Here is a 12,070-nt window from a genome sequence, read left to right on the forward strand (position 1 = left end):
TATACCCTGGTGTATATCCCTGCTGTATACCATCCCTGGGCAGCAATTCTCTGCATGGTCATGCCTCCCATCAACCCAGCCCCACTCTGTGTCACCCCTCTGCAGCCAGATGTGGCTGATTCTGCACCTTTGCCCTACCTGTTTCTTTCTGCCCCTTTTATCTTTACACTAAAGAAAGCTGGCATCATCTTCCACAACCAGATGTACTCTGTTCACCTCCTACAGGATCTACCCACATGTTATGAAGCTCCAAAGTTTGTTACAAATACAACCCAAAATTATAAAAAAGGTACACTGCACATTTACTGCAATATATAATTTGCAAGGGGAGACACAATAAGTGCACTGTTTAAATAGAAAGTCTGCTTTTCTTCTTGAGCAGAATACATTAATCCTGCAGAGTAACAGGCTACACTGTAAGAAACAATGTAGCAAAATTTCTGCAGCCACATTGGAAATCACAATAACTGACCTTCCAGGGTGGTTTTATTTTTAAACAAAACCAGTTTCAGTTGTTGATACTCATCTTCTATCCACATACACTAAATGTGTGAGCCCAAGTCATTTGTCCAGCATCCAGACAATAATGTGTATGCAGTGCTGTATGTAGTTCTTGCAATGACACTGGAAAGAAGAAACTCCAACTGTCAAGTCAGTCTTTCGTCTTTTGTGCTCCTCTTATGTTGGTGACCATGTACTGGCTTTAGGGAAACCTTTTTGTATCTGTTAGGAACTGTCTGTTTCTCCATCCCCACCTCCATTAGGGTTTTCTCACTGCCCTCTGCCTCCCAGTCCTGGTGGGAAGCTGCAGGTAGACATGCGCTGAGGTCTTGCTGACCATCAACACATACCATTCTTATAGCCCTTTTCCTAACTCTCCTTCAGTGCTTCCACACCCAGACATTCCCAGGTTTAAGATTTCTATACTATTTACTCTCTATGACACCATCTACACAAGAACCTTTTAGCGCTGCAGATTGCATGCTATATTTGGAAGAAGGCTGGGAGTTCAATAATGGTTACTTCTTCAGAAAAGGGTGCCTATAAATATTTTTGGGCATATAAGGCAGTTTGAGCTTGTACCCAAAGACTGCATTATTTGGAACTCTGTTCTGTGAACTGCGCATGCCTATTGCACCAGTGCAAACAGCCCACTTTGAGCAGTGGGGGATCACAGGAATAGCTTTTTCACTTGCTACTCTCAGTGCTCATTTTTATGTCTCAGATCCTGTGAACAATCCCATCAAGGGAAATGCATTGTTTTTAAATAAATTGAGTTTTAGGAAATTTCCAGCAATAATCATTTTTACTTTAGTACTAACTAGGACAGAAACATTCCTATGAAATATTCTCAAGCAATTCTTTCCACAGAAGATCACACACATCCACAAAAACAAAACAAAAAAAACCAAAAAACAACAACCCTGAAATGAAGACAAACAAATAAACAAAAAACCCTACTGATAGAAAACTGCTATACATGTAGGCTTCCTATGTTCTTACAATATTCAACCTAATATATAGAAATTGTGAACAGAATAGGAAATAATATTATGTATTAACTGTACAAAATCTAGAAACAAATGTTAACATGAAGTAGGTGACTGGCCTGATATATTTGTTACTTGTTCCAGAGCCCTGCATTTCCCTGATCTCAAAACTCAGTGTCTGAGTATCAAGCCACCTGATACTGCCTAAACACTCACATGGACTGCCTTCCCCTCAGTAGCTCCTGCCCTTACCCCAGACTGACACTTCCAAGCATTAGCAATAGTACTGCTATAAATTTGAGGTGTGCTTTACTGGGCATTTCTTCACCCATATCACTCATCTCAGACCCTGCTTTTGAGAAGAAAAGGCCACAAACAACAATGTGCCCCTAAAGCATCTCACAGAACTGATGATGTTGCATATCCAGCACTTAAACCAATGACTTCCCTGCTGCAGAGTAGTTAAAGATCTGGCTTCTTATAACTCCAAGCTACCATGGCTGCATATAGCATCAACACAGCAAAAATATTATTATAAAAAATAAAAATTAAGAGTCTAGATACTTTTCTTCATGTCCTTTCAGCCAGATATATATTAAAACAGTATGTGGGTGATATTTACTTACCTATTCTGTCCTATTCTATTCTGTTCTGTTCTATTCCTTTAATTTTATTTTGTCTGTGCAATTTTAAAACATGTTTTCTTCCTTCCAGCTAAAAAAAAATATTTTTCTCTTTTGCTTTGTTATTTCAGTTTGTCCAGTATTCAAGGCTGTTTGACTGCAGCTTGTTCACCAGTATGAGAACAATTATATTGACAGAGAAGTGCCTCTGACAAAAAAGTATCAATGCCTCTGAAAGTATAGCACTAAGTGCATTGGTGCATACCTCAGGCTTCTCTGGGGATAATAATTAATAACAATAACAATAACAACAACAATAATAATAATAATAATAGTAGTAGTAATAATGACAGAGAGATATGTGATGCTCCCATGATGAGAGCTCTGGGCTCTAAGAGCAACTCATTTGTTCAGCTGCTTTTCTGACCTCCCTGCTTTGTCATTCCTAAACAGTAGCCCAGCAGTGAGCTGCCATGGTAATACACAACATTTTCTGGAAGGGAAAGACAATGCTGCATCCCTAAAGGAAAAAAAAAAAAGGTTTAATCTAAATATGTCAGCAGCTCCATGCATGGCCAGAGGGCTGCCTGCAATCAACCCTCAACATGAATTTTGTCTTGAGAACTGGTAATGGGAGTGGTTCTTAGCATCATATTTTAGAAAGCCATGGTTAGTTTGGGGTTTGAAAGTGGCCTAGTTTCATACTTTTACAAAAAACAAAGAAAAATTATTTCTGAAGAAATTTTATTTTTGTAAAATGCATAAAAACCACACAGTGGGATCCCTAGAAATTCCTATCTGAAACAGATATTTTGCTAATATAATGCTTCATACATAAACTGAATTGGCCTACAACAAATTTGCACAATTTCATTAAAATCTATCCAATATAATACAGAGATTATAATATATAACAGAAAAAGACATCTAATTGAGGTCATATTTATACCATCAATACTTTTTTTACAAAAAAGTTCTAAATTTGCATGGCTTTAACATAACAGCATAACTACACTACTTCCAAACATGACATTTCATAGCTGCATATGCATATTTTTTAATATTTTTTATTTCTAATCTGTATACAGTTGCATTTACATATGATGCACTTGAGGCTGGTGCAGTGGAAGACATTTTACCCAAAAGGATTTGTGTCAGCTAATCTCACATATTTAATGACAGCAGACCTTCTGCTGAAGAAGTTATGTCTCCAGATTACAGATAACCTATTCCATTGAAGTGGCTGCGATTAAGGATTTGCACAGTGTCACAGCAGTGGCAGCCAACAATATGTTCCAGTTCAGCTATGCAAAATCAAAATCCTGGGCATACTGGAAGAAACAACCCTTCAATCCTCTTATGGATAAATAACTTACATTATTGTGCAGCTAATCATACATCACCTTGCAAGAGGAAAACATCTGTAATGTTCACTTGTTATACACTGTCCACATGGAGTTTTCATCTGCTTGGTTAGCTCATGAACTTTTTCAGACATTTCATGATTTCATTCATTTCATACATTTCATAACATTGCAGCCAGTCGAAATGATGATTTTTTTTTCCTTCTGCATAAAGCAAGACTGCAGAGCAAGGTTACACCTCCCAGAAACAGTGTGTGCTTGCCTCTGTGCAATGCACTGACAAACAAAGGGCACCCTGCTAATGTCACAAGTTGTGCAGGTGTGAGGGGGTGCAGCTTTTCACACAGCACTCTGATTTAGCTCACTACTATGAAAAATAGCAGCAAACAACAAGGCAGTTTAAGGGTAACCACGCATCTGCAAGCCCAGAGAAACACACACCATTCCAGCTAGGAATAACCGAAGTGAAATTTCTGCATGTGGCTACGCTACTCCCATGGCTGTTCTAGGGCTTGATCCCACACTCCCTGCTTACATCCCACTGACTGAAACAGAGGTGAGAAAGAGCCTGAAGGGGAAGGGGACATTTTACTCTTTATGCACATAAGTGGACATGTCAGCTTTATATCCTGTATATAAAATTATCATGAAGCCTGTGTAGTTTTGTTACGTGTGCACAAACAATCATAGATATTTGTGTGGACCTGAAGATGAGCCCTTTTAAAGAAAGATGTTACTATGAAGACAGTCCTTCTTAAGACATTGAATATTTTAATAATATCGTTCTTAGAGAGAAAAAGATTATAGAGTTGACATTACTATGTGGGCCAGCCAGAAAAAGTGTTTCAGGGATGAAAAATTCTCTTGTATTATTTAGTAAGGCAATAAAAGTGACAGCATCAAATGTCACTCTTTTTGCTGTGCGTTTCTGGATGAGCTTTGTCAGAGCACATGATCAGAAAGCAATAACAATTTAGCATTGCAAAGAAAAAAAACACAGTGGACCTTTTCACATGACATTGCTTGCAATGTAATGGCAGTAATTATAAGAAGGAAAATTCAGGAGCACTTAAGATACATCTTATATAGATATAACTGCAGGAGTTTCCCTTTTACCTCTGAACTCAAGTGGGCACCAAAGGTGCTCAGCACCCTGCAGGAGCAAATCCTTTCCTTCCTCTGCTTGCCATGCATGTCTGCCTTGTAGATATTCTCTGCTGCCTCTGTGGCTTCTCCCTGCTGCCCCTTACTTCTGAAATGCTCTTTTTAGGTACTCCAGTGCATGTCACAGGCAGCTCTACTCACACCTAACTGCTGGTTTTCTTTTCAACCTATGTACATGCCACATTTTCTGTTGGTTTTGTCTAAACACGGAAGTGCTCCCAGTTGAAGTGCTTACATACATCCTTGTCTGCAATCCCCCTCAGCAGCTGGAGCAAAACCACAGCTGTACTGGTGGAGACAGAGCACTCCAAACACTCACTGCTATTTACACCAAGCAATAAGCACATCTCCAGGAGGAAGCAGGATGTGCAGGATGATTGCCCTGCTCTGTGCCAATCCTCATCACCAAGCTGACATGAGATGATAACTAAGCCACACTGCACAATGGACAAGGCCTACTTTTGCCCCAGCCTTTGGGTTACGTGTTAAGATACATATAATGTTATTTTGTGGGTCTGAGTAAAAACTATGGAAAGAAATCCAGATTTACATGGTTTAACCTAGCACATTTTTGCCAACCTTCATATTACCAGAAAAATGTCATTAAAACATGCAATGACGTAAGGTTCACAGTGCCAAGAGTCATGCATGAAGAAACCATTTACCCCACATCTTCCACCTTGCATAAGGACAGCAAAGTCTCAAAACAGTTTGCAGAAGGATTATTTTATGTCTTGAGTAGGACCATTTACATGTGCTCTAAACTAGTAGGGCAAAAACAATCCCTGTGGCACTGGAAACTGTGGAGTGAGTGGTGGAATAAGTGCAGGGTTGGCAGTTGGCAGCAGGGAAGTCCTGAGCTGTGACTAATCCAACAGAAGCAACTGATTTATTATGTGGCCTTAGGCAAATCCCTTCATTCCACTGCTTTCATTTAGCCATCTGTAAAGTGAGAACAGAAACATGTACTTTGCAGGGATGCTGTGGCCACGGGCTGCAGTTGTGTCAGTGACTCCCAGCCACGCTTTCCAAGGAAACTTTAACCCACCCATGCAGAAAGCACAGGCAGCTCATTCCCATGGCACAGGCTCAGCTGAACAAAACCAAAATTGTGTGGAGGAAATTACCAAATTAGAAAGTAGAGCAGAGCCTGGAAAACAGAGTCCGAAAAGACATAGCATTCAAAAAGACACCAGCTTTTCTGGTGCTTACTTAGCCTCTGGTGGATCATAAATAGCTCTACTTCTGTTAAAAAGTTTTGGCAGAGTCCATGAGGTGAATATTTTTCCCAAGGTAGAACACAAAAGCCACTTGATGTGACTGTGATTCTGAGAAAAGTCAAAAGGGAGTTTTTTATGCAGATATTTAAGCCAACATTATCAAATCCATAAACAATATCCATTTTCTGTGTGTCATGTTTCTCTTCTGACTGGTTCTCACTACAAGCAAAGAATCTTCATTTTTTACAGAGTACTGCAAAATACAACAGAAATTATCAAATTATTAACAGGTATTATCAAGAAAAGAAAAAAACAATTGATGTAGTCTATCAAATCTTGTCATGTTTTAACAGTCTCAACCACAGTAAACAACAAAATGTGCCAATGACAGCAGCTGAAGGAAGATGCACTTACAAGATAAAGTTCAGGCTTCTTCATGATAAAGCACCCACTTGAGCAGTGAAGGGTGTACATGATCATTGCTTGGAGCATGTGGCTGGCAAGAAGGTGTTCCTACAGCCACAGAATTGGGCAATAATTAGACATGTCTGTCCCATTTTCCATCCCTCCGCGACAGGACACCTGTGATATGTCTTCTGACTACCATTCTCTGCCAAGCCAGTTCTCTAATTAGTTTAGTTAAACACCTTTCCACAACAAAAAATAATTCTGAAACAGCAGCATCAGTGTGTTACACTCCCCTCTTGTTACAAAGCCAGCTACGAGTATGACCGACCTTAGAGCAAGGTGCACAGCCTGAACATTTTGGCTATTTCCTTGTCCTTAATGGCTGGATCTCATAAAATTAAAAACTAACAAGCCTCCTATTTTTCTTCTGGTTGTTGGAAGGAATGCTAAAATCATTGGGATAAATTATTCCAAACAGCTAATCCACTATTTATACAGCCTCAACACTTATTCACGGAAGGAAGAAAGATTTTCAGAAAAATGTTTTACATGTAACTGTACAATTATTTGCATGTAAGTGTACTGAAACTGTTCTTTGATGCAATTCATTTTTTGTCCTTTTAGGAAGTTTCTTTGCAGCCTACTTGAATCCCTTTCAATGGCTTACAAATGATCTTTTGCACTTACCTGACAGATAGTGTCATAACTCAAGTGATTCCCATACAATTACAATAATTACACCTATTAATCTGCCAATACCCCTACAGTTCATGTTCCTGCCTTCATTGTCATTCATCTTATCTATTTACAGAGTCATCGCCTGGTTTTCCCCATAGCTGAGTCACCAGTCCAAACACAAAGACACTTCAGGTCTCTGAACTTTCCTTTTGGCATCGACTCTGTAACTATTGTATGAATTTTGAGAGGAGATCTGTTTTGACTTTCCCAGGGTAGATTTATAGAAAACCTTCTGTTTCCTCTTTCAGCTAGCACTGATTTATTGGGAAAGCAAGGTGGAGGACATGCTACTCACAAGTCTGGCTAGATAATTTACACAGAATAAGCCTTTTCAGGAATATACCAAATTAAAATTACTTTATTGCAGCAGTGAGTGGCATAGCAAGTGTCCCAAATTACTCTGTTATCAGACTGGCATTGCAGCTGCCTAACAACATTAGAAGACAATTACCATTCAAAGCAGGGAAATACCATCTGACAGCATGAAGGTTTAACCAAAGACAAAACTATCCACGTTACAACCAATCACCCTGCATCACACGCTGTGATGTTTGTGTACACAGATCCCTGTCTAAGTTAAATAGCCCTTCTGCTATAATTTTGTCTGCAGTGGGAACTCCATGTTAGATTGTGATAAAAATAAAAGGACTGTGAGGGGGAGAGTAGCTATTTTCACTCTGTTTTACTCGATGCATTAGGTGTAGTTTTTACTACTTTGGTTCAATAATTTATAGTAATTGTATGCAGTGCCTTCAAGATCCATTTGCAGGATGTTAGGTCTGAGATCATTCCCTTTCAGTTGCATGACAAATCCTCCTTAGAGTCCTCAACCCTGCCTCTTTAATCCCTACACAGAGGGCTAAAGATAAGCCAGCTGGTCACCAGGAGATCAGGAGGACCCAGGGAGATTTGGGAGTATCACAGAGGAGGATAAGAATGAATCATCAGAGGCCTTTGTGCATAACCATTGGAAACCCAGCAGGCTCAAAACACAGCAAGGGCTCCTTCATCTGCCACTGGGGTCTGAGGCAAGCCACAGCAGCACATGAGGCTCTCCTAAAAGGTTAAGCAATTTATTTTTCATGTCCGTGAAAGTACATGGGCCTTGAGAATAGTTTCCATCTCCGTCATCATTTCAAGTCTGCCACACGTTAAAGTATATAATACACAGCTAAAGCCATTGGCAGGCTGGCTCACAGCTCTCTGCCTGTTTTTCCATTTTCAAAACATTAACCATCTTTGAAAAATGTGCAGAAGATGTATTTGACATATATTCAAAAATAAAAAGCTGAAGGGATAAAGGGGTGGCTGTGCAGGGACTTCCTACTAGCTCCTACTATAAAAAGCCTGGAAAACAAGATTATGTTGTTGAGCAATTGTATCAAAACTAAGATGCAGAAGGAGGTGAAGAAACTGGTGCTTTCATTAAAACTGCAGGTAGTAGCACCTATTGTGAGTTCATTAATCACAATCCCCAGTACAGCAACAACTGATGCCTTCGGTTTGGTCACAAGGACACGCTGAATAGCAAGTGCTGCTGTACCAGCATATATGCTGTACCTATACTGAGGGATATATGCTGTGGTTCAGGAGGCTGTTGATCCTTCCCAGATTCCAGAAGAAAGAGGTTCACTGCTGTAGAGCATTTATGCTAAATTATGACACCCACAATGACCCATGGAAGAGCAGCGGGATTCTACCCATTCTTCCTCCCATGTCCATTTGTTCCCAAACAAAAAAAGACAAGAGAAATATTTCCCCACTTATCCCAGTCTGACCAACCAATTTCTTAAACAAAAGGCAGGTAGGCCATAGTCACAAGACCCAGAAGTTCCCAATGCCTGAGTCATCTAATGCTGTTCTGAAAGAAGAGTCCTGCAGCTCAGATATGCTGCTGATGAAATATTACCATCATTCATCCTGGAAGTGGACCAATTTATCACAATGTTGTTGGCTTTTATTCCATAAATTCCAGATACAAAGTGAAAAATATCATGGTGATGAATATTTTGCGATAATACATTAATATACTTCCTGATTTAATACTATTTATAAAAAGTTTTTAGGAGAAAACTTGTATTTTTCTAATATTTTGATACTCCTGGCAGTTGATTGAAATACAAAATTAAACAAAAGAACTTTCTTTAATTTCACAGACTGTGAGTCTTTAATAAAATTTTTTAAGATCAATTATGTCCCATCACTGCAGAAGTCAGGCTTCTGAAGTCTTACTTTCAGAAATAAGTGATTTTGCATAAATAGCCTTATGCAGTCAACTGCTATAGAATGAGCAGCTCATCTGTTCGATGTACATGCCAATTATTGTTATTTTTGTACATGTTGTACCATTACATTAATCTTTCTGATGCTTCGTATCTTCTGTCATGCGGGCATCTTGTTGTACATGTAGCTCTGTGTGACTCATAAAACATGTGCAGTTGAACAAAATAGAAATTGGAAATTGGAATGCAAGAGCAGTTTTACGGATGGGCCTGTACAATATCTCAAACACCAAATCAAAACAGCAAATTAATGCTCTTCAAAGTCACCCTCAAAAATTTGCTTTCCTTTCCCATGTAAAATACAAGAAGAGTTCTCCTTCCAGTAGAATGGCTGGGTGTGGCTTTTGAAGAAATGATATTGCATTAACTTGTTGGGCCTTTCAGATTAAACTGATGGCTTGCCTAAAAACTGAGGGCACTCCTCCTCATCTAGAGCAGGGCTAGTGCTACTCAGGCAAGATTTTTAAAACTCATTCTCCAACTCAGACGGACTGGAAATGTTAACAAGCCAATATATGGTGATAGAATGTGTGTGCTCTGGTGAAAGCTGAAGAAAATTTTGTCTGCCTTATTTTTAGTCCTACAGTCATAGCAGTCAGTCATTTCATCACCACGTACATCTCAATGCTGGTGTGACACAGCAGCAGTGCTGTGGGCAGTACCCACAGCTAACAGAGTGGGGAGGAGCAGGGAGCCCCTCTGGATCTGTCATTTCCCTCCAGCTTCAGGGAAGCTACCGAGCTCCCTGCAAAGATGAGGTCAGGAGAAGAGATGAGGGGCAGGCTATGTCCCAGTGGGTGGCACAGCAGAGCTCTGTCCAGTACTCTGGTGATTTTAGTTAGCGCTAAAACCCACCACATATGGCATCATGTTAAACTTAACCTCAGCTCAATAGTCTCCCTCTTTTTCCCTAATGAAGTTCTTGATTGCTTTAGACTTCAAGCTGGTTAGAGAACCAGCAGAGGTGAGAAATGACAACATTTTGCCCTGTTCTTGCATTAAAGCAAAATTCTTGCAGTAAAACAAAAGACTGTTTGTTGTCTACTCAGAGAAGCCAAAAAGTATCATAGCAGGATGCTGGTATTTACTGGAACATTTGTGAATCTGAGAAATGGTCTGTTAAGTCACAATTGAACCTGAGAGCTTCAGATGTATTTTTGGGCTAGCTTAAATATACCTGCACAGCAGTGAAAATGTAGATTCATTAACAATTTCATTTCATGTTTGTAGCTGGAGAATTAGAATCATATTCATGGTGGATTGCTAATCAGGCAGAAATGCCATTTTATTTTGCTTTTGAAGAGTCCTGAAAGTCTAAACTCAAATCAGTACACAATGCAAATAGTAGAGTAACAAGGAAATTCTATGACAGAGAAGAAATAAGCGATATCTATTTGGGCAATATCTAACAGAGCAAAGAATCAACATTCAGAAATCTTTTGTGTAGCCTTAGGTCTTTGATCATCCAGTGGAGTAAATAAGTAGAGGTGCATCTTTAAAGCCCACCTGCAAAGACTGAAGCACACTGGTGCAATACAAAGCTTATCACTCATCTAAATCTGTTATCTGCAAGGAGCAGTTACAGTGCTGTCATACCCAACAAAACCTCCCCTGAAAAACAGGAAAGAGCAGGGGTTTCTGCCAGCTTTAAGATGAGTGTCTGGAAAATACGTTTGTTTGGCCCTGATGTATTGTAGGTTATCCACCAGCAGTATGGCTGAGCCCCTGAGCACTGGGGTCTCTCCAGACCCTACAGGAGGCTCTGTGCCCTGTCCGTGGATGTGGGACCACTGTGTGCGTGGTGTGACTCAGCTCCCCTCTCTTTCATACCCGTGCTCTGGTAGGGAGAAGAGAATGTCACTATCTGAGTTTGTTGGAAGAAGTTATAACCAAAACTAAAACAGAAATAACCATACAGGCTTAAGAGTCAGTCACCAGTCCTTAAGAGGATAACGAGGGACCAGGAAAGGAATTAATCAGAAAACTCCCATCTAAGAGCACAGCCTTTTATCAGAGGTGCTTACTCTGCTATGTCCTTGCACTCTCTGAGCACAAGGTACTTACAGAATTTCATGTTTTATTGATCATCCCATATTTAAATTCAGCTAATGGATGGTACCAATTATTCAACCAGTTGGTCAAGGAGAGATTTTAAGCTACGCTGAAACACAAATTACTCACAAACCCATACTTTGCAGATTTTATGCAGGTGCTAGAGTATCACAGCTTACAGTTCAAACTCAGAAAATATTTTGAAAAACAAAGAAGGGTTTGATTCCACAACACTCTACAACCTACAACCTTTTACATATGTACAACACATAAGCAGCCAAACAAAAGCAGTCTTTTTCATCCATTTCTCAGTGACATCATTGAGGTACCTGACCTGGCAGATCATTTAGTAACACATACAATTTTCAACACACAAGCAATGTAATGCTACTCTCACTTTCCCAGCAGGGCAGATAGAGCTCCTGCTTTGGTAGATTTGGTCGTAAATAATGACTTGCTATGGAAGACAAAGGAAAATACATTATATTCTGTTAGATAAGATCCATCAAACCAAAAGGTTTCCCACCCCTCATCAGACAAAGGGGAGTTGAGTCGCCAGTGCTATCCCCTGTCAAGACACATTTAAACACAGGTCTACAGACAGAGATGGCAGGAAAGGGTAGTAACCCCCTTATTTTCTGAAAGGGCTGAGGTAGGATCACCTGTGAGATGGCCAGTAACACCCCTATGGTAAAAAAAGGTGAAGTCTTCGTGATTTTTGCATTAGTT

The 12,070-nt window shown here is 39.8% G+C and overlaps 1 long non-coding RNA gene across 3 annotated transcripts in view; it reads right to left on the minus strand.

Moving 5' to 3' along the window:
* Window positions 1–12,070, minus strand: part of LOC107201682 — a 173,056-nt gene that overhangs the window by 131,128 nt on the left and 29,858 nt on the right. The gene's annotated exons all lie outside the window — the stretch shown is intronic.

This window comes from Parus major, chromosome 3 (genome assembly GCF_001522545.3).
Source record: "Parus major isolate Abel chromosome 3, Parus_major1.1, whole genome shotgun sequence".
Classification (NCBI taxonomy): domain Eukaryota; kingdom Metazoa; phylum Chordata; class Aves; order Passeriformes; family Paridae; genus Parus; species Parus major.